The sequence below is a fragment of the Manis javanica genome, chromosome 4 (genome assembly GCF_040802235.1).
Source record: "Manis javanica isolate MJ-LG chromosome 4, MJ_LKY, whole genome shotgun sequence".
Classification (NCBI taxonomy): domain Eukaryota; kingdom Metazoa; phylum Chordata; class Mammalia; order Pholidota; family Manidae; genus Manis; species Manis javanica.
Genome location: NC_133159.1, coordinates 139188507 through 139209873, shown reverse-complemented (window position 1 = coordinate 139209873; position 21367 = coordinate 139188507). Strand labels below are relative to the sequence as shown.

The window sequence follows — 21367 nt, the reverse complement described above, 5'->3', positions numbered from 1 at the left end:
ACGTCCCCGGTGGGAGCCCCGCCTCCGGACTCTCGGGAAGTGATGGCCTGGCTGGGCGCCCCCGCCCTCGTGCGCGCAGGCGTAGTTTGAGGGGACGCGGCCTTCGAGAGAAGGGGGAGGCCGAGCTGCCGCCCCAACGCGGCGGAAGCCGGCTCGCTGGCTAGGAGCCTGCCGACTGTGCGTCTAACTCGGGCTCGGTTTCCCCGCCGGGGGCCAAGTATGATGTGTATTTATAAATTGAAGTGCCTTTAAAAAGGCAAATAGAGCGTTGTATAATACACATTAGCCACAGCTCAAAGATTGCATGAGATTTAGACTGGCTGAACCGAAAAGAACAAGAAAGACATTTCAGACTAACTCGATTTGGCCACATCCCTAGCCTCCACGTACTGGAGGCTGCGCTGGTGAAAAGTGAGATGAGAGAGCAACGCTCTGCACCGCCCGGCAGGCCGCGATGGTTCTGACGTGAGCCAGCCGGTTTTAGGAAGGGCGGTGGTACTAGGCCAGAGGAACCGACGTCCCACCCCACCACGGGACCTCCCTGGGCTACGTTTGTCCGGCTGGTCCCTGCACCAGCGAGGCTGGTGGTCAGCGGTGCTCTGACCCCGACCGCGTGAGCTCAGAAGCGGCCGTTCCGGAGGTAGCCAGCTGTTCACACACTACGGCTGACAAATGTGTCAGTGTCTGCCACAAGCCTAGTTGGTTGCCATTTACACACGTATTTGCATTTTTATGGGCCCTTCTGTGGCCTCTAAACCTTGTTCCAAAGGAGGACATCTCAGGCTGAGAATTTCAAATACGTGGCAGATACTGAGGAGAGAGCAGTTGCATAGTCAAACTTGAGAGATCTCAAAGATAATGCATAGGGCATGTCTGCTTCATCTTTTTCTTTGCCTGAGTGATAATTCTTCCAATAGTGAAATGTTGAATAGCTGATACAAGAAATTTTATCTCCCTTCCTTTGTTATTTTTACATTCAGTCAACATTTATTGACAGATTATTCTGTGCCAGGTAGGAGGCCAGTTGAGCAGAGTAGAACAAAAGAAAAAGTAATACAGTCTTGTAGCCCATATACCAACATTTCTATCAGTCTCTGTGAATTATTTGAACCAACTGCTATTACCTGTGTTTACTTATACCCTGCAAAGAAAGTACCGGTACTTGAGTGTCTTAATCATTTGAGTGGCATTTTCATACTGTTGTTTGATTCCACTGTAGTTTATTCCTGGTAGTCAACAGACTTCCTGACTAATTTCTCAACTGGCAACGAGTGTCAGTGGAATGGAAGATAATTTTATGATTTGTGTACTCATTAGTGATAATATTTAATGTTTATTGGGTCCCTGCAATATGTGAGGCACTGTACCATTTAAGTGCTTTGTGGATTAACCCACAACAGTTTAAGTAGCAAATTAGTCATTCACATTTTACGGATACCTAGTAACATGACAACAGTCACAGAGGTACTAAGTGGGAAAGTACTTCATTTGAAACCAAACTTGTCTTACTGCCCTGCCCTACTTCCATGCTGTAAACGAGACCTAGCTTGAAAAACCACCATGTACCTGCCATTTATATCTGTGTATTTTAATTCAGATCTGAATGGTGTCTTAACCCCTCATATCCCATAAGGCTGGGGTTCTCCATAGTTCTGTCCTTGGCCCATCACTCTTTTCTTCTTCCACGCTTACGCAGGTGATGGCAACCTCTCTTTGGGGATAACTACAACTCTATGTGAAAACTCTCAAGCCCAGACCTGACTTCTTTCTTGAGCTTAAAATGTATGTATTCAAATACTTTACAATGAAGGTTACCCTGTCAAAACTGAGCATATCTTTTCTCCAAAAGCTGCTCCATCTTTAACATTCCCTGCCCTAGTGAGCATACCTACCCAGTCACCCAAGCTAGAGGCCTGAGTATTCTTAGACTCCTGCCCCTCTCTCTGAGCCCCATGTGGAAGCACTCAATCTATAAGACCTGCCACTGTTTTCCCTTAAATTCTTCTGCAGTCTGTCCTCAGCTGCAACTGTCTTCATTCAAGATCTTGTCATACCATCTCTCTTAACAAGGCATTATAAACCTTTATCCGGAGGAGCCACCACTAATGCCTTGGTGTATTTCCTTATCTCTTTAAAATTGACTAGCTGTATGTCTTTGGGAAAATTATTTAGCTTCTCTGCGCCTCAGTCTTCTCATCCATAAAAATGGGGATAGTAATAATACCTATTTCATAACTTTGAGGACTAATGAGTTTTTTTTAAAAACATGCTGAGTACTTATTATATTCCAGATACAGTGCTAAGTATTTTACATGCATTATTTTATTTATTCCTCAAAACAACCCTATGAATTAGGCACTATTAGATTTCATTCTTTGAAGATGAGAAAACAGACTTGAGAGCTATGCATAAAGTTAAACAGCAGAACCAGACCCTAATCCAGGTCTCTTCCCAGAGTCTAAATTCCAACTAAAAGTGAAACGTCTGTTTCTTCTACTTGAGAGCTAGTTCTAAGAGGGGAGATTAGGTATCTGACTTGTCAGTTCTTCACAAATTTATTGCTTCTTTGTCTTAAAAGGTATATAAACATGGAAAATGATGCAGCCAGTCTAGGTATTTCTACATCTGTTTGAGCCAGAATACTCCTGGTGGCTTATAGGAAATTATGGTATTATATATATCTGAAAGAGTAAGCAGGAGGCCCCTGTCTCCAGTGTCCTGTACAATTCCCTAGTCTTACTGCTGAGCTAACCCAGCTCCATTCCTCCTCTTCTCCTTACCCAAAACTCAGCGCTCTTACCAGCAAACTGTTTTCCTTTAGCTTAGTGCTCCCCTGACCTTCCGGAGAAATCTGTATAAAGTGGAATATTCCATGCTTTGATGGAGATTTTCCTCATATCATTTTTCTCTTCCTCTGATAGAGCTTTGCATTTTCATTATTCTGAATATTTCTACCTGTGACCATTCTGTAGAGATTATAAGGGGGAAGAAAATTATCTTTCATCCACTGCACAAAACACAAGGATTTCTCTTAACTTGTTCTCCCTCTCTGTTCTTTTATTTCTTGTTTGGGAAATACTTCCTGAGTCTTCCCCGTCTCCAGTTGCCTGGCACTGGGGGCAGCCTGTGAGTCAACTGTTTCTCCCTTAAGGTGGAGGACCACAAAGGCATTGGCTCAAATTTGAATCTTCTTCCAGGGGCCCCAGAGAATCCTGCAGACAGCTCCACAGGTTACCTCTACTTGAGCTTCTGGCCCCTGCCAGCCAGTTTTGACCTTGTGTAATGGATTTGAAATCAAGATCTTCCTATCGATTTGCTTTATTTGCTAGTTTATAGCTCATAGTTTTTTTAGGCTGAGGAATTTCTGACAGATTTCCAATACTTCTTCACATAGTTTCTTTTTAAGTTCTTTTTTATCTTCCATATTGTTTTACTTTCTGAATTTGTTTTTTCCTTTGTGTGAAATGAATACTCTTGAAATAATAGAAATGTTTCATTTTCTCTACTTGGTTGTAGGTTCCCTTGGGGGCCATGATCTTTCATTATTTTGGAATCATTTTTAGGACTTTGCACATAATTGATATTCAATAAATGTTTGTTAAATGGACTTGAATTGTATCTTTCATCCAGTTTCCTGATAGGACATTTGAGGTTAATTTAGAAAGCAAGTGTTCCTATTACTGTCTTTACAAAAATAAAGATAAATCAAATTAGAAAGTTTCCTAGTAGTAGAGTTCAAAGATTGAGGCAACTGTGGATTGAAGCCAATAAAAAACATGTTGTATGACTTTGTTTCCATTAGTTTTACATGGGAAAATGTGTATTAAAGAGATTATCTCCAATATATAATTACAAGTCTTCAAGACTAAGCATTTAAACTAATTTCTCAGAGGCATAGCATCATTTTCAGACTCGTAGCTGGAAGGGACCTTAGAAATAATATAGTTAACCTTATTTTACAGGTGATAAAACTGATGTCCGATTACACAAATGACTTTCTCACATTCATATAGCTAGGATGAGAATGAGACATAGCTCATCCTCAGCACTTTTCCTATTGCACTGTAGTTATTTGTGTATGTGTCATTTCCCCCCAAAACGTCCTTAAGTTAATGGAAGACAGGTCTTTTTTATCTTGCTCTTTATGGAAGATAAGAAGGTATGATGCCTGGCAAATGTGGCTGCCAAATGGGTGCTCAGTTAACTCCCTTTGAATTAATTCTTACCTGATGAAATGTGATTCTTCTTGGCCCCATGTTGATGGCTGTATTTATTCATTAAATATTTATTGATTACCTACTATGTCCCAGGTACCATGCTAGTATCAAAGTGAGTTAAAATGAAGATCTTTCAGCTTTGAGTCTATATGAAAACATTACTGTGGGTGTTAATATCTCAATTAGAAAGGAAAGTAAGTGATTTCCCAGCTGATCTAGTTCCTTTTTATAGGTCATTTGCATTTCATAGAATTTTAGTGCTAAAGGGAACTTACAGCTTGATCACATTGTCAGTAAATGGCAAAGCAAGGACTAGATTAAATGTCATCTCCTTCAACATCCAGTATTCTTTCCGTCATAAAGAATTCCTTCCTTTCTTTTGCATTTTTGGAATAACATGCTTTCGTTAAACTTATGAGTGTTAATAAAATAAGAGTTCTATATTCTGTTTGGGATAGATATCAAAATGCCTGAAGGAAGATAAGGAAGGACAACAGGGTAGGAAGACAGAGCAGTTGATTCTTAGCCAAAAGAACAGAATATGTCCTAATCATCTGCTTCAAATTATAGGATATTAGAGCCAGAAGGATCCTCAGAGACTGCACAAGCAAGCCCTGTTACTTTCCAGATGAAGATGCTGGAACTCAGAGAAGTTAAGGAGACTTCACCAAAGTCACACAGTAAGTTACTACCAGAGACAGGACTAATATCCAGATATTCTAACTCCCAATCTGTAAGGCCAATGTTTCCCACACCTCAGTCATTTGCAATCTACATTTTCAGTTTGTTGGAATCCACATTAGTACTTAATATTTCTATTTGTCGACTTGTTTTTTAAAATTAAAAAGTTTCTGATACGTAATATATTTTAAAACATTACTTTAAAAAGGAAATTTTTTTGCCATTATCATAAATGGAAAACCAGTATTGCTTGTTATAATTAGAAGATAAATGTAAAAATAAAAACTTAGGAAATATTTCTAAATTCCACTTAGTCTTCTTGCTGACGGCATGGAGCCTGAGGTTTGCTCTCTCTTTAAAGAGAGAAATAAGCAAGTGTTAGAGACCCAAAATGAAAACTACTTCTCAATATAATCAAAGACAATTGGAAAGGGAGTAGCTTTCTCTCAATGTCTTTTACATCATTTTATGCTCCAACCAACCCCTACCTAAAATCATTTTGTGTGCCACCAGCAATTCACACCCCGCATTTTAGGAAACACTGCTTATGCAATAATAGCATTTACTGAAGATGTGTTTTGACTCTGCACTTTCATTCTTGGGTAACACTGTATTTTATAAACATTAATTAGCTCTTACCTAACCTGTGTCTTAAGGGCAGAGAGATTGTTATTTCTTCATGACATAGAAGGAATTGAGTTCTAGAAGGGTTTCAGAGAATTATCCCAGCCCAGGGATAAGTATGACTGAGCCAGGGGCAAATAAGCCAGGAGCTTAAATTCCTGATAAGGATTTGGCTATCTTCCTCCCTTTGATGTGATCTGGGAATCTAGTTGTGCAATCCAGGTTTGCTCCAGCTGTCAAACAAAGGGCTGAGGAGCATGGGGAGAAGCCTAACCGTCATTGAACTGTGTCTGGCCCTTGCCAGGCCAGCTCATTTAATCCTCCCAGCACATGTTTCCCCACTCAAAAATAAGGAAATGGTTTCAAAGAGGCTAACTAACTTTTTCAAATCCACACAATTATAGTAAAAAGCGGAGCCAGGATTTAAACTCATTTTTCAGATTTCTTAAACTCTTGTGTATTTCACTGACACTGTGACATTATAAATTTGGAGATCTGGATTCTAGGCTGATTTTGTCACCAAATTGAAACTTAACATTGATAGAAAGGTCAAAGGATCCTGAGCTATTATCATCTCTGCCCCTTTTTGCCAAGTGATGGGCCTCCTTAGTTTTCTTATCCCTCCACACAAGGCACAAGTATATACACACGAAAGGCCTCTCACTCCTTCTCTCTCACTGTATAAGTACCATGGGTCCTTATTTTATATTGCATTTTATGGTTATGTTATTAGAGCAATGGCAAAATTTGAGAAAAATTTTAAAAATTGAAATCAAAGAATTAATGCTGTTAAGAATCAACATTAACCAGACTGATATTTTTCATACAAAGAAATAATCCAGGTTGAGGGATCAGTTATGAATCATGTGACTTGGCTACTTCCTAAATCTCCTCAGGGAGGCTTTTGGTGAGGGACTGAGGGGATGCTAAGAGGACAGTGCTTGGAGGGAGGTCATTAAAAGGGACACTGAAAAGGCCTAAACATGGGAGGAAAGAGGGTCTTAATAACCAGAATTACAGAGGGATTTGGGGATAAGGAACAAAGCATCAGGGGATAGAGATAGGGGTAGTGGAAAGTGGCAGAATAGGAGATGACAAAGGAGGAAGGACAGAGGCGGTTTTCTCCTTTCGTCAGCTCCTTAGCCTGGCTTCTCTGCCTGCAGTGGCCCTTGCTTATATCTTAGGGCCTTTTCACATTCCCTGAGCTGGCAGTGCTCTGAGCCAGGTACGACATGTGGCCTCATTGCTTCCTGTTGCTTCCTTTGGGCAGCAATTCCTCCAGCAGCCTGGTGTGGCAACCTGGTGTTTTGGAAAACATCTCATCTTCTTTTCACAATCAGTAGATCATCCATAGACACTGTGTAGTTCAACCTCCATGGTTGCCCCTGCCCTGCAGTTGTCAGGGCAAGATGGCCCACTGTATCATGTGTTTTTTTTTTATTAAGGTATCACTGGTGTACAGTCTTATGAAGGTTTCACACGAGCAACATTGTGGTTTCAACATTCACCCATATTATCAAGTCCTCCAACCCCATTGCAGTCACTGTCCATCGGCATAAGATGCTATTGAGTCATTACTTGTCTTCTTGCTATTGTATCATATGCTTTAATGCATAAGTTTTGTATAGTATCTGGGGAATACCTTTGAATGGGGACATAAGGGTTCTGTCTTTCAATTTTATGTGTTGAAATATAGCTGTAAGATAAGTTTTAGCCGAAATAAGCAGGTGAAGAGAGGCAACAACGGGCCAGGTAGTTTATTTGCACGCCCCCGGGGCGAGGTTCCCTAGTCTATGGAAATGAAGGCTGGGGAAGTCGCACGAAAGTAGACAAGCAGCGAGTTTTTAAAGAAGGTAGGGGGAGGCAGAGCTTAGATTTACAGCAGCGGCGCCAGGGTTCGCTAGCCTAAAGCACATTTTTCAAGTTGAGAGGAAGCAGCAGCCGAGAACTTTGGCACGTCATCAGTGTCTGATGTTATCACCCCTCCCCCCAGTGCCTTCAACCTTACAATAGCCAAAAGTTACTGTACCCATATCAAATAAGGAGCCAGCAACTGACATATCCCTCTTCTCAATGACTTGTCTGATGCAATCATTGATCTTGGGTCATCCATTACCATTCATTTCACCTCCCAACACAGCCTGTTTCACACACATACTAGTTCTAATCATTTTCTTCTTTTTGTCAATAAGCATAAGGATTATGGGCACTAAATGGCACTTAAGAAGCTGTAATATACCAATGTCTTAAAAACTAGTCATTATTCTGCCATTGGATTCTATTCCAATTTTATTGATAATGCCAACCCAACTTTACTGATAAGTAATTTGAAAGCTCAAGGAAATTATTTCCAGAGTCACAGAGCAAGGAACAGTGGAAGTCCTTGAGTCAGTGACAACCTCTCATTGTTTGATAAGCTCGTGACTTGCTGTCTTGGGAGAAAGTGATTTCAAACAAACATCTTCAAGAGGGAATTAAAGCTCAAGACAGGTGAGAAGGAATTAAGAGAACATGGAATCCCATAAATGAGGTTATCGTAAGGTGATTTCCTTCCCAGGATTCAAATGTGTGATCGTGAAACCAGGGCAGACACTCTTTGATGAGGCATCAGGAAGAACAGGTGTTAACTATTTGTAACTGGTTGAGGAATTGTACTCAGAGTAACTGGTGAATGGAAGGAAACCAACCTAGAGGAAATTCTCTGTGTGAGATTCCTTGGGGAACTGGGAATCAGGAAGATGAACAATCACCAATCAGAAGGAAACCAGTCTTAAAAGTATATCCCTGTGTCGAGAGAGGTGTTAGAGTTCAGCGGAAAAAGCCCAGAACTTGAGGTCTCGTATTTCTGACAGTTCACATGACTTAGGGTAAACAGCCTTCAGCTGTAGTCTTAGTAATGTTTTGTTAATGAAAGAGAAAGTATTGTGAAATGCTTTATGTCTCTAGAAGGAAAAACAGTAGGAAGGTGAAGTTGTAATGGTTTTCATTTAGCTCTCACGCTTCAACAGGATTCATTAGAAATTTATGTAGCTGGAATTAACCAAATGATTTGAGGATACTAATTATGCAAGAACAGGAAGTTCTAAAATGAGTATAAAGTATTAGTAAGACAATACCTATTAAATTGCTTTGAAATAGGACTAGCAAATTGACTGAATATACAACTTGTTTTTCTTCTGCCAAAGTAGAACCATTTCCTCAAAACATTTCCATATGCCTTTCTTGTTGTTTTCCTTCCAACCTTATCTTTCCATTAAAAAAAAACTCTCATCCATCCACTTCTTTAGTGGTGGGGTGTGGGAGAAGGGGGGGCATTGTTAAAGGATTAACTACTAACTTTTTCCCTCATTGCCTTAAGTAAATTCTGTATTCTCAAATCATGTTTCTGTAAATGAACTTGGATAGAAAATAAAAAATAGTGAAGTAAAGGTCAAATTGGGGATGCAGAAGAATTGGCAAGGAGTTGAAATCCAAATGCTTGAGTCACAAAAAGGAAATGAATGATGCTAAAATATAATCAAGCCATGTGAGGAATAAAAGTTTTTTATTAAGTGAAAATTATTCTTTATGACCATTACTATACCAGTCCTGCAACTCAAAGTTCCTCTAATCTATGATACAGCTCTGAAAGGATCTGCTTAAAAGAGTTACCTTGTTTCAGTAACTTTTTAGGTGTAGATTCATTTAGTACACTGGACATAGATAAGAGAAGGCAGAAAGATGGGGAGGAGAGAGAAGACTGAGAATGTTGCTGAGATTTTTTTTTTTTTTGGTAGCAAATGACTGTTATAGAAAAGCTCATTCTCCTAACCCTTAAAATCTTACTGTTACATATTCCTCCCCAAATTTGACCTTCCTTTCAACTTGTATTGGAATCTCTCCAGAACTAAATTCTGTTGTCCAACTCAAATGATAACCTTTCCTATTTCTTTTCTTCTTGCCTACTCTATTACAAATAAGTGGCAAGAATTTTGCTCTTTTTTAAAAGTTTCTTGTAATTTATGTTTATTTTTATGAAAATAGTCCATCTAACTAGGGAATCAAATAATGCTAAAAACGGCTTATACCAAAAGCAGCAGCTCCTCACTATCCTCAGCTTCTACTCCATCATCAGTTCCTGTCACTCAGAGGCAATTGGTTAAATTGATCTCTTCTGACGTTTATCTCTGTATTTCTAAGAAGTATGTGTATCTCTTTTTATTTTGTCACATAGCAATTTTTATAAGTGAGACAGTTGTGAAAAGCTTGAAGACACAAACAAGCTGTTCATCTGATCAAGTTTACTGTTCTTAAAAATTCAGGTATTGAGTTTAATTTAATTAGTCTTCCAAGAAAAAAATTTACGTAATCAACCTACAACACACCATTCTGAATGACTAAGTTTTTGGAAGTGCAAACCCAAAGAAGATAATGCATTTAACCTAACTATAAAATCAGTATAATACAATGGGTCAGTATTCACTCATGGAAGCAGAACGCACTAGGGGCTGTGTGTGTGTATGTGTGAGTGTATGTTTCTGTATCATATAAAATACATATCATATCTAATTTTACCCAGTTGTGGAAACCGTTTAAGTAGTCTGTTCAAAGCTGTTGTGTTCATACCTAATCCAGGAGCTTGAAGAGTTCAGGGAAGGCAACCTGGAAGGGAAGATAAGTGTAAAGTAGGGAAAAGCAAGCACAAGCTGGAACCTACAAGCATGAGCTAGAACCCAGGAGGACAGATTGAAAGCATGTGAGTTCTCACTGTCTTTGACTTTGATGGTATGGATATCCTGCAGGAGAAGCTCTCCCCTTTCATCATATATCTAGCCTAGAAGTTGGAAAACCTGGGGAAGGACTCATGAGAAGGAGGAGCACTTGTAGGTCTAGCCACTGTTCCATGCCAACAGGATAAGCCAGTAGATGAGCAATAATATGAGCTACAAATGGCTGTGGCTTCACTTTCAGGCCCCAAATCTGTACAAATGTCTCTCGTGGTCCACCTAGCCAGAAACATACAGGGAGGAAATTCTGGAAAATGTAGTTTATCATAGCCAAGTTGACACATTACATTACAAAGCCACCACAGTCTACTCCTCAATTTGGTACCCTTATCATGTAATTTTTTAAATTATACATAAATAGTTCAGGATTCAAGTGCCTATCCTGCCCCCTTACTAAGAAAACAATGAAAAAGTCGTCTAACATTCCTCGGACCATTTGTACGTTGTGAAAAATGATGAATAAGAGAACAAAAGAATAGCGGTATTTAATCCCTGGAAACCACCTAGAAGTCCATCAGGAGGGATATTTGCCCAGCTTCAATTTCTTTTCATTTTTTTTGAAAATCAACTTTATTTTTAAAAATTGCCCTCAAATGCATGTTCTTTTTTTTAATGTGGCTTTTTCTGGTATCATTAATATACAATTACATGAGCAACATTGTGATTACTAGATTCCCAACATTATTAAGTCCCCACCACATACCCCGTTGTAGTCACAGTCCATCAGCGTACTAAGATGGTGTAGAGTCACTACTTGTCTTCTCTGTGCTATACTGCCTTCCCACTGCTCCACCCTTACATTATGTGTGCTAATCATAACGACCCTTGTTCCCCTTCTCCCTCCCTTCCCACCCACCAACTATCTTCCCAACCAGTTCCCCTTTGGCAACTGTTAGTCCATTCTTGGGTTCTGTGAGTCTGCTGCTGTTTTGTTCCTTCAGTTTTTGCTTTGTTCTTATGCTCCACAGATGAGTGAAATCACCTGGTACTTGTCTTTCTCTGCCTGGCTTATTTCACTGAGCATAATACTCTCTAGCTCCATCCATGTTGCTGCAAATGGTAGGATTTGTTTTCTTCTTATGACTGAATAATATTTCATTGGGTGTATGAACCACCTCTTCTTTATCCATTCATTTACTGCTGAACACTTAGGTTGCTTCCGTTTCTTGGCTATTGTAAATAGTGCTACGATAAACATAAGGGGGCATATGTCTTTTTGAAACTGGGCTCCCATATTCTTAGGGTAAATTCCTAGGAGTGGAATTTCTGGGTCAAATGGTATTTCTATTTTGAGTTTTTTGAGGAACCTCCGTACTGCTTTCCACAATGGTTGAACTAGTTTACATTCTCACCAGCAGTGTAAGAGGGTTCCCCTTTTTCTGCATCCTTACCAGCATTTGTTGTTCCTATCCTTTTCTATATTGGCCATCCTAACTGGTGTGAGGTGACATCTCATTGTGGTTTTAATTTGCATTTCCCTGATAATTAGCGATGTGGAGCATCTTTTCATGTGCCTGTTGGCCATCCGTATTTCTTCTTTGGAGAAGTGTCTGTTCAGCTCCTCTGCCCATTTTTTAATTGGGTTATTTGCTTTTTGGTTTTTGAGGCGTGTGAGTTCTTTATGTATTTTGGATGTTAACCCCTTATTGGATATGTCACTTACAAATATATTCTCCCATACTGTAGGATGCCTTTTTGTTCTGCTGATGTTATCCTTTGCTGTACAGAAGCTTTTTAGCATGATGTAGTCCCATTTGTTCATTTATGATTTTGTTTCCCTTGCCCAAGGAGATGCTTTCAGGAAAAAGTTGCTCATGTTTATGTCCAAGAGATTTTTGCCTATGTTTTCTTCTAAGAGTTATATGGTTTCATGACTTACATTCAGGTCTTTGATCCATTTTGAGTTTATTTTTGTGTATGGGGTTAGACAACAATCCAGTTTCATTCTCTTGCATGTAGCTGTCCAGTTTTGCCAACACCAGCTGTTGAAGAGGCTGTCGTTTCCCCATTGTATCATTTCATATATTAATGGCTCCTTTATCATATATTCATTGACCTTATATGCTTGGGTTTATATCTGGGATCTCTAGTCTGTTCCATTGGTCTATGGGTCTATTCTTGTGCCAGTACCAAATTGTCTTGATTACTGTGGCTCTGTAGTAGAGCTTGAAGTTGGAGAGCATAGTCCCCCCAGCTTTTTTCTTCCTTCTCAGGATTGCTTTGGCTATTCGGGGTCTTTGGTGGTTCCATAATTAGCTCTAGTTCATTGAAGAATGCTGTTGGTATTTTGATAGGGATTGCATTCAATCTGTAGATTGCTTTAGTCAGGATGGCCATTTTGACAGTATTAATTCTTCCTATCCATGAGCATGGGATGTGTTTCCATTTATTGGTATCTTCTCTCATGAGTGTCTTGTACTTTTCAGAGTATAGGTCTTTCACTTCCTTGGTTTGGTTTATTCCTAGGCATTTTATTCTTTTTGATGCAATTGTGAATGTAATTGTTTTCCTGATTTCTCTTTCTGCTAGTTCATCATCAGTGTATAGGAATACAACAGGTTTTTGTGTATTAATTTTGTATCCCAAAACTTTGCTGAATTCAGATATTAGATGTAGTAATTTTGGAGTGGATTCTTTAGGGTTTTTTATGTATAATATCATGTCATCTGCAAACAGAGACAGTAACTTCTTCCTTGCCAATCTGGATGCCTTTTATTTCTTTGTGTTGTCTGATTGCCATGGCAAGGACCTCCAGAACTATGTTGAATAGAAGTGGGGAGAATGGGCATCCTTGTCTTGTTTCTGATCTTAAAGGAGAAGCTTTTAGCTTCTCGCTGTTAATTATAATGTTGGCTGTGGGTTTGTCATATATGGCCTTTATTATGTTGAGGTATTTGCCCATTATACTTATTTTGTTGAAGAGTTTTTATCATGAGTGGATATTGAATTTTGTCAAAGGCTTTTCAGCATCTATGGAGATTATCATGTGGTTGTTGTCCTTTTTGTTGATGTGGTGGATGATGTTGATGGATTTTCCAATGTTGTACCATCCTTGCATCCCTGGAGTAAATTCTACTTGATCATGATGGATGATCTTTTTTATGTATTTTTTAATTCAGTTTGCTAATATTTTATTGAGTATTTTTGCATGTATGTTCCTCAGGGATATTGGTCTGTAATTTTCTTTTTTTTGTTGTGTCTTTGCCTGGTTTTGGTATTAGAGTGATGCTGGCCTCATAGAACAAGTTTGGGAGTATTCCCTCCTACTTTTTAGAAAACTTTAAGGATGGGTATTAGGTCTTCACTAAATGTTTGATAAAATTCAGCGTTGAAACTGTCTGGTTCAGGAGTTTTGTTCCTAGATAATTTTTTGATTACCAGTTCAATTTCCTTGCTGGTAATTGGTGTATTCAGATTTTCTGTTTCTTCCTTGGTCAGCCTTGGAAGGTTGTATTTTTCTAGAAAGTTGTCCATTTCTTCCAGGTTATCCAGTTTGTTTGCATATAATTTTTCATAGTATTCTCTCATAATTCTTTGTATTTCTGTGGTGTCCATAGTGATTTTTCCTTTCTCATTTCTGATTCTGTTCATGTGTGTAGACTCTCTTTTTTTCTTGATAAGTCTGGCTAGGGATTTATCTATTTTATTTTCTTGAAGAACCAGCTCCTGCTTTCATTGATTCTTTCTGCTGTTGTATTCTTCTTGATTTTATTTATTTCTGCTCTAATCTTTATTATGTCCCTCCTTCTACTGACTTGGGCCTCATTTGTTCTTCTTTGTCTAGGTTTGTTAATTGTGAGTCCAGACTGTTCATATGGGATTTTTCTTCTTTCCTGAGGTAGGCCCACATTGCAATAAGCTTCCCTCTTAGTACAGCCTTTGCTGCATCCCACAGATTTTGTGGTGTTGAATTATTGTTGTCATTTGTCTCCATATATTGCTTGATCTCTGTTTTTATTTGGTCATTGATCCAGTGATTATTTAGGAGCATGTTATTAAGCCTCCATGTGTTTGTGGGCTTTTTCATTTTCTTTGCATAGTTTATTTCTAGTTTCATACCTTTGTGCTCTGAGCAGCCGGTTGGTACAATTTCAATCTTTTTGAATTTACTGAGGCTCTTTTTGTGGCCTAGTATATGATCTATTCTTGAAAATGTTCCATGTGCACTTGAGAAGAATGTGTATCCTGTTTCTTTTGGATGGAGTGTTCTGTAGATGTCCATTAGGTCCATCTGTTCTAGTGTGTTGTTCAGTGCCTCTGTGTCCTTACTTATTTTCTGTCTGGTTGATCTGTCCTTTGGAGTGAGTGGTGTGTTGAAGTCTCCTAAAATGAATGCATTGCATTCTATTTCCCCCTTTAAATCTGTTAGTATTTGCCTCACATTATTAGGTGATCCTGTGTTGGATGCATAGATATTTATAATAGTTATATCCTCTTGTTGGACTGACCCCTTTATCATTATGTAATGTCCTTTTTTGTCTCTTGTGATTTTCTTTGTTTTGAAGTCTATTTTGTCTGATACAAGTACTGCAATTCCTGCTTTTTTCTCCCTATTAGTTGCATGAAATATCTTTTTCCATCCCTTTACTTTCAGTCTGTGTATGTCTTTGGGTTTGAAGTGAGTCTCTTGTAGGCAGCATATAGATAAGTCTTGTTTTTTTAATCCATTCAGTGACTCTGTGTCTTTTGATTGGTGCTTTCAGACCATTTGCATTTAGGGTGATTATCGATAGGTATATACGTATTGCCATTGCAGGTCTTAGACTCATGGTTACCAAAGGTTCAAGGGTAATTCCCTTACTATCTAACAGTCTAATTTAACGCACTTAATATGCTATTACAAACACAACATAAAGGTTCTTTTTTTTCCCCTCCTTTTTCTTCCTCCTCCATTCTTTATATTTTAGGTATCATATTCTGTTGGCCAGCTACTTTTTCTACTGTCCAGACTAAGGTAACTACTGGAAAAACTGAGGTTTCTGAAATTATATTCCCTAGACCATAAAGCAATAAAATGTAGCAGGGTTAGGCTTTTAATGCAGAGCCTCTTTGTTTCCTGCCAGCAACTTATTTAAAATAAAACAAATAAATAAATGGGTTCCAAATTAATCATCTCTGTAGTCTTCATTTACTTTCCTACCTCTTGGCATTTAAGTGAATTTTGTTCTTTTGTTTTAGTTAAGTATGTAGGCTTAAGTTTCTCTTGTATCATCACAGTGGAATCTAAAAATTACTGTTTATATTGTTTAACAAGTGAGAACAATATGTGCTATTCAGTAAAGGGTAAGTGAAGCTGGACACATTAAATTCTGAGTAGTAAGGAAAGTGCTCTAATGGTGCCAAGTAATTTAATGCTTTTAGATGAACAAACTGTTTCCACTCAGAATAAGTCTTTTTTCAGGAATTACATAAAAGGAAAGAGTATACCTCAATTTTAACAAATTAAATTTAGTTCTCTCTTTTTTCTCCTAAGCTATTCATAGATGAAATTTATCATTCTTTCCACTATATGAAATGGCACATGAAAAAAGTGCGATTTCTGTTTCTCCCCAGTCTTCTCCACATGATAGTCATAAAAATCTCCACTAAAGGAAAACTATTCAGAAATAAATTATGTCTTTAGAAAAATGAACTTAGCAGAAGATCGTATCAAACACAAAATGTAAGCAAAGCTATAAACTTTTTGTAAGGAAATCTGTCTGACATAAAATGGTATTCTCCAAGTCCAGTACTTCATATCAAAATTGGATAACTTAAAGGATTATGGTAATTGTGTTGAAAGGCAGAGGTAAGACAGTTAAATCACAGGAAGTTTTAAAAATAGCTTTTAAATGTTTCTGCAGCTGACAAATAAGAACTATCAAACTCCTCTCACAGACATCTTTTCTCTGGATCCTAGGATATGCCGCATTTTTCTTGGCTTCTGGTGTTTTCTTTATTTTTGAGGGGAGGGTCTGGTCCTGGCAGAGCTCAGCTGCATAGCTCCATTTCTTAGTAAGTTTATCTTTTCAAGTTATAGGTCTTGCCTCATTCTGTGCTTGTGAGATCTGCTTCTGCAGACCCCAATCTCTGAGAGTGTTTCTGTTCTTTTCAAGGAATACCATAGGGGATTCACCTGTGTTTGGTGGGGATGAGATTTCCTCCAACATTTCTTTACTGTACAGGTTTTCTAGACACAGCAAGACGTTCCATGAGAACCAAAGCCTTCATTACCTATGCACTGTGCCTCTCACAGAGTGTGAAGAGCATTAGGTGTGAAAACTCCTACTGGACTCATAGAATTAACTAACTCACCTTCCAAAGGCACTTAATTTGCCCCTTTCTGCTGTGTTAAAAGTGGTTGAAAATTAGAAATGATTCTATTATTTTTTTCAATTTGTAATGCGTAAAAGAGGCATATTAATTTAAAAAGCCAAATTTAGCAGGCAAATTAATTGTATTATTCTATAGCAAAGATAGCTGTAATCTCACTGTGATCTAGAAAACATTACCAATAGAATATCCCCCAAATATTGATATATAATCATTAAAATATTCTACAGAAGCTTAGCGTGTCTCCCCATGAAATCCAGGCTCTCAAAGATCAGAGCAATTTCAAGTGGGGGCTCAGGAGGAGGATCAAAAGATCACGATTGGGATTAACACCAAGAGCTAGTATCCTAGGCTAGCTCCCCTGTCCTGCTTTCTTAAGGCAATAAGAGCCAGAAGGATAGTCTCTTTTAGTTGGGGGTAGGGAGAGGAAGGAAAAGTAGGCAAACACTAAGGAAAAACCTACAAAGACTACCCTATCCAGAATTTCCATTTATCTTACTTGGGGGAAAAAAAGACAAAAGAGTAGCAAACACTTTCTCCATATGTTTCTCCAGTTGTTTCATTGTGTTCACTAAAACCAACTCTGTTTAAAATTCTTATCCAGGATACAATGAATCAGCAAATTGTTAAGCAGGGCCTTAAATGCCTGCTATGTTTTACCATGATTCAAGTGACATCTTTCTCTGCTCTAAAACTTTAGACATAACTAAGCTGACTTTTTGAATGCAAGATGTGTGTCTTGCCCATGGGTTTCAGTTCCGGGCAAGTTCACTATGGATTCAGTGAGACCAAGGAATGACAATGGACTGTTCTTGAGGTGAAAGTGTTTCTACCCAACTTTATTCCCACGGTGGCAGGTCAATCACTAGAATCCCGTCCACTCAGAGTGGGTCTACATGCAGCAAGCCGGTCTCTGCCTCTGGGCCTCTCTGCCCCCGCAGCCATCTCAGTCTCTGTCCTCTATGCTGCCACCACTCCAGCCTCTGCTCTCCTGCAGCCGTGCAGTAGCCCAGAGCACTGGGCGGAGCTCTTTATATAGAGTCAGTAACAAGTCTATCAGGGCCAGGTGAGACCAGGCCATAGAAACCTTCACTTTCTCCACAAGGTGCTTCTCAGAACATGCTGTGTAATTATGTTTAAATATTTACACTGGCACCTTTAAACTGTAGTACTGTCTGTAGGGGTTTTTTTTTTATGAAGGCTTGGAAAACCAAGGCAACACCACCATTGTTCTCACTCACTATATGGTGAACAAACGTTTCAATGTATAGAGCAAGGGGTAGCTACAAGGTGAGCTAATTTCTGTGTCAATTCTAAGTAAATTATTTGGTTTTAGGTAGTTGTAAGAGGAGGCTCCTTTTCCACCCCCATTAATTTCCAAGCAGCTGAGTCCCCAGGCCAAGAAACCGCTGGCTAGAGATTGCCTCTGCTGCCACAGTCTCCCTAGTAGACACTGTTGGCAACTAGGAACAAAGCTTAGCAAGAGCTTTCTTGTGTGTTCTCTGCTACCCTGGCATAGCATTAAAAGGGTGTGGATGGTCTTTCAACAACAGCCCATATTGAAGCAAATAGGAACCCTGAACTAATTCCTTTTCCCCACCTACTGCTTCAAAAAGTTACTAAAACATATGACTAAATAAATAAAAAAGGATAAAGCTGCTAATAGGAGTCCTCCACTGCAAATTTCATAGTCCAGCCTCCTTAACCAACAGCATTTTAACTAGCAAGAGGCTTTTACAAGTTGTCTGTGTTAGACCAGTAGGAAGAAGAATATTAGGGGATCACCCTGCAGTTATTATTGAATGAGAAAATAATTATTCTGTTTATTTTATGGCCCTAGTGAAACTTGTAGGTGTAGCCTCAAGAGTTAAAGCCAGATAGGGCTGAAAGAAATGCTTCTAAAAGCTGTCCCCCAGGAGATTACCCCAGCTCAGCTGCATTTTGGAAGGCAGCTTCCCCATGATCTCAGTTAGAGTATCAGGAATCTTCTTAGTCTAGCCAGATTTCTTCTGGGTGTTCAGTTATTCCCTTCTCTGCTTTGTGCTTTGAGTTTCAGCAGAATTCAAAATTGCTGATGGGAAAGCAAAGAAGCATCCTACAAAGGCCAAGACAAAGGTGGATTCCTGTTGCAGAAAGCTGGCTAGTAGTTTCAAGGCCATGTTCATCAGCATCTGAAACTCCCTGACAACCAGTCATGGATGTGTGGGGACAGCTACTACCAAGCCAAATAGGAGTCACTCAGCGTAGAGGCTCTTGAGGGGGCAGGAATCATATCAAAACACTTAAACTAAAAAAAAACTTGCCATGCATGGAGACTCAGGACTCTCATAAAGGCCACAATTGCCAATGGTGGTTTAATTTGACACAAATCTCTAACTAGGAAGAACAATAGGAAAACTGTCTGAAGTATGTTTACATACCTTGTTACCTCATATTCAAGATGGTTACTCACATGTCTGGTATCCCAGCTGAGATGGCTGGAAGTGCTAGGGGCTGGGCAGCATCTCCAATTCTCTCCATATGCCTAGCTTGGGCTTCTTCACAATAGGGCTGTCAGGGGAGTTAGATTGCTCACATGGTGGCTGATTTTCCCCAGAGTGGGTATTTCAAGAGACCTGGGTGGAAGTGCAAAGCTTCTTAAGACCTGTTCTTGAAAGTCCCTGAAATTTACTTCTGCTAAATTCTCTTATTTAAGAAGTCACAAAGGCCAGCCCAGATTTAAGATATTCAACAAAGCTCTTGAAGGGGAGAGACCTGGTCACATTGCAGAAGAGCTTGTGAGGTGGGACATATTAGGTGGCCATCTTTGGAAAATATAATGTGCTGTATCTCAGGACTCCAAATTTCTAACAACTCTCTCGTAGTAATTCTAGCACTGTGTTTCTGTAGGAAAAAACCTAAATTTTGCTCTTGGTAATTCTTAGGCAAGCTGGAAATTTATTAAGCTTTCCAACCAATCGAATTTCTGCATTTGAGTTTTGACTATATTTAAGTGTTACTATGATTTCAAAGAAGCTATTGATTCTGAAGTAGTGAACTTTAATTGAGTTGACTTTAAAAATAACAATGTTTGGATTTTAAATGTAATGTAGACATAACAGTAATAAGTCATTGATTTTCTACGGATTATTTCTATTCTTGTGGATAAATTCAATGAATGCAATACTCAAAACTTAAAGAAATAAGGACAATGTAAGTACAGATGGAGCTGCACCCAGAAAACACTCTTCTAAGACTAATTAGAGACTGCTTCACTGAGACTTAGTAAGACTCCATAAGTTCAACCTCTGTTGTTAAACTTGGAGGAATAAGCCCAAGAATTTTCTGTGTCATTATAGCCAGTCTCCTTCACATCATCTTTGGGCTCTAGTCAGCGGAATGCAGCATGCACCTAAAAATAAATCCAGTCACCAGCACAGAACAAAGATCATGAATAGATGTGGATGGTTGGGGTAGAGGGGCAAAGACCCAGATATAAGCTCAAATAGAGAAGGTTCAATCTGGAGGGCAGTCATCCAATTAGCAGAGTCGCCCAGAAGACAGTCAATGCAAAACAATGACCCCTGTATGTGACATAATAGGGCAGACATTAAGGAGTCCCCCCATAGCAAGGACACTATGAAGGCCCAGGAGTCATGGGTGACACTCAGATTCCTAAGAGGACCAAAGTATAAGAGCAAAGGAAACAGTTATTTGAAACAAAACAGGATTAATACCATAATTATGTTCTCTTCTGCCTAAAGTTATGCTAGTCCTGGATGCAGAGGTGGAGCTGAGGTGGCGATCAACTGGTTAGATGTGGCTTGTTTAGAGCAGAAATAAATTTATTTGGCCTCTCAACAATTAGCATGTCCCAGAATCACCTAATTGGGTTGTTTAAAGTCATATTCCGAACTCCACCCCCAGAGAATCTGGGTCGGTGTATCTGGGATCTGTGTTTTTACAACCACTCCAAGTGATTCTCCTGGCCCACATTTTGAGAATTATGGGAAGCACAGTCCTTTCCACTTGATTACAGGCTCAAGAATGATGAGGACAACTGGGTTAAGATTGAGGCCCACAAATAGAATGGTTAGAATTTGAGAGGACTTCAGAGGGTCCTCAATTTAACTGGGCTTAATAATAATTAGAAATGATGCATTTAACAAGTTTTGCTTTTAAACAGAACTGCACCAGAACTGTAACTGCCACATCAGAGATCCGATATGTAACTAGGAACATTTCACATCATTTAAAAATGTTAGGCATTCAAGAAGTTTCCCAGCCTGATTTTAAAAGCTGCACATTTGAAAATAAAAGCATTTTTTAAAGTAAAAATAACCCTTGCTGATGCTATAAAATTAAAAATTTAGAGAAGCAAAAATAGTATTTTTAAAGTTCCATAATCCCACCACCCAGAGATAACCACAGTTAACCCCTTGGTGTGTATCTTTCCAGGCTTTGCCTTGACAAATATACTCATATATAGACTTGTTTTTCTCCCCTTTGTTTTGATAAATGGGATGGTACTCTACATGCCTGGGTAGTGGAGGTTTTTAAAGCATTTGTTTTATAACCAGGCTCTGAGGTCACTGTATCCTCCCTAGTCCTCGTGATCGTCCACCTCTATTTCACTTAGCATCTTGATTTCATTCTTCTCTACTGATTGACTGTAACATTGCGACCAAAACTGGGTGTTCTACAAATTACTGATAGATGCAATGGCATGCACAAATCTCACAGGCATTATGCCAAATGATAGAAGCCAGGCACAGAGGAATATGTGCT

The 21367-nt window shown here is 39.1% G+C and overlaps 1 long non-coding RNA gene across 1 annotated transcript in view; it reads left to right on the top strand.

The window, feature by feature from the left end:
* Positions 1-75: 75 nt before the first annotated feature.
* Positions 76-21367, top strand: part of LOC118969526 (uncharacterized) — a 57598-nt gene continuing 36306 nt past the window's right edge. The window contains exons 1-2 of the long non-coding RNA XR_005057436.2: positions 76-217; positions 4788-4897. This is a non-coding gene — a long non-coding RNA (uncharacterized lncRNA). The remainder of the gene's footprint in view (positions 218-4787; positions 4898-21367) is intronic.